Below are 1,387 nucleotides of genomic sequence, written 5' to 3' on the forward strand. Positions count from 1 at the left end.
ACATCATGTGAATTTAAGCTTATATTACTACCTTGAAATACTTATTCATACAAATTCATCCTACTTGCACCATTATATTCTACCATGTTGTTGTTTACTATTTTTTCTTTAGGACCTTGTAAATATTGTATTTACTTTTTCACTTTTTGGTACTTTATGTTGTACCCTTATTGAATGCTTTAGTATTTCTTGTTTGTTTGTTCATTGTTTTAGGAGTGTAATCAGTTCTTCTCATCCTGAATATTTTGTTGTACTGTTAACCTTGTGTTAACCTGCATATGACAAATAAACATAACCTGGATTAAGCATTAACCTTTAAATTAACCATTAAGCATACAATGTAATTATGACAGAAAATGTAGGATTTACCTGCAGTTACTTTCGTAGAGATGAACATGTGGAAGCTACTTCCTGTTTATAACTTGTGATCAGCTGATGGGGTTGGTTCCGGCTTTTTACATGTTTTCCAAACTCCGTTTAATTTTTTTAAATGAATAAACTGTATCCCACCCTCTAAACTCTCAGGGTAACACGTGTCTGGATTACCTGTTCTCCACTGACACCGTTTAACCATTATGTTCTGGTGATTTTTCACAAAACTCTGACTGTAGCGTCCAGGCTGCAGCCTCAGGTAAGGGACGTTTACCTTCGGATCAAATTGAGGTTACCGATTGGTCATTTGTTGACACGCCTACTGAATTGATTGACAGGTCGTACAGAGGAGCCGAGCAGCGGTAGCGTGTTCTGTGTTTATATGTTGTAATGTCGTAATGTTGGTTGGTGAGGGGTAAACCCAGGGGTGCAGGCAGACAATCCAGGACTCAGGAGATAAAATAATTTATTAATAATAACAAAACAATAGCTGACAGGGCAGCAAACTTACATAAACTGTGGGAAACGCAGAGGACCAAGGTGACAGGAAATAATGCCAGGACGAAGGACTAACACAGAGACACAGACTTAGGTCGTTTTCACACCAGATAGTCCGGTAGACTCGGTTCGGTTGGGGACCAATATTCATGACCTTTTGTTACATTTGAGCTGGTGCGTTTGCATTCACACTGCACTGTGCAGTCAGTCAACCTGTTGAACCAACCTATTCCCCCGCTCGCCTGTGGGGGCGCTGCACCAAGAACTACTGAAAGAAACGACACAAAAACCTCTGAAGACACGTCTTCTTCTTCTTCTGTAAATAAAAATAAAAACGAAGTGGCATCAAGTTTTAGCAGTTTTAGGAGTTATATTTTGTCATTTTTCAAAAATGGACTCAGCATGAGCAGAAGATGAGACAGAAGACCATGGAGAATATTATCCTGATGCATGCTCAATAATCCAGGTAGAAAAATCCAAAAATGTTCAATCTGGTCCTCTGGACATTAAAAAAAAA

This window comes from Nematolebias whitei, chromosome 8, assembly GCF_014905685.2.
Source record: "Nematolebias whitei isolate Nwh7 chromosome 8, NemWhi1, whole genome shotgun sequence".
NCBI classification, from domain to species: Eukaryota; Metazoa; Chordata; class Actinopteri; order Cyprinodontiformes; family Rivulidae; genus Nematolebias; species Nematolebias whitei.